The sequence below is a fragment of the Brassica oleracea genome, chromosome C8, assembly GCF_000695525.1.
Source record: "Brassica oleracea var. oleracea cultivar TO1000 chromosome C8, BOL, whole genome shotgun sequence".
NCBI classification, from domain to species: Eukaryota; Viridiplantae; Streptophyta; class Magnoliopsida; order Brassicales; family Brassicaceae; genus Brassica; species Brassica oleracea.
This window is the reverse complement of record NC_027755.1, coordinates 12,460,319-12,460,624: the sequence shown is the minus strand read 5'-3', so window position 1 is coordinate 12,460,624 and position 306 is coordinate 12,460,319.

The following is a 306-nucleotide window of genomic DNA, read 5'->3' as shown; positions in this document are numbered from 1 at the left end:
AAGATGATGAAAACGACTTCAATCATGAGAAGGACGATCTTATGGATTATGAAACTTCAGATTGTCTAAGAAAAAAAAAACTGAAGATTGATTTCGACATTTATAATCTAAATTATATGTTCTTTGTTATGATATTTTTCATTTCTATGTTTTTCATTTCTATGAACTTGTTTTATTAAAACTTAATAAAAGGAATGAATGATTTTTGAAAATGCCAATATGATTTGCGGGTATGGTACACATTAAGGGCTATGGCCAGATATGTATAAGGGCAAACATTTAGATGCTTTATATTCACCCAGAAAA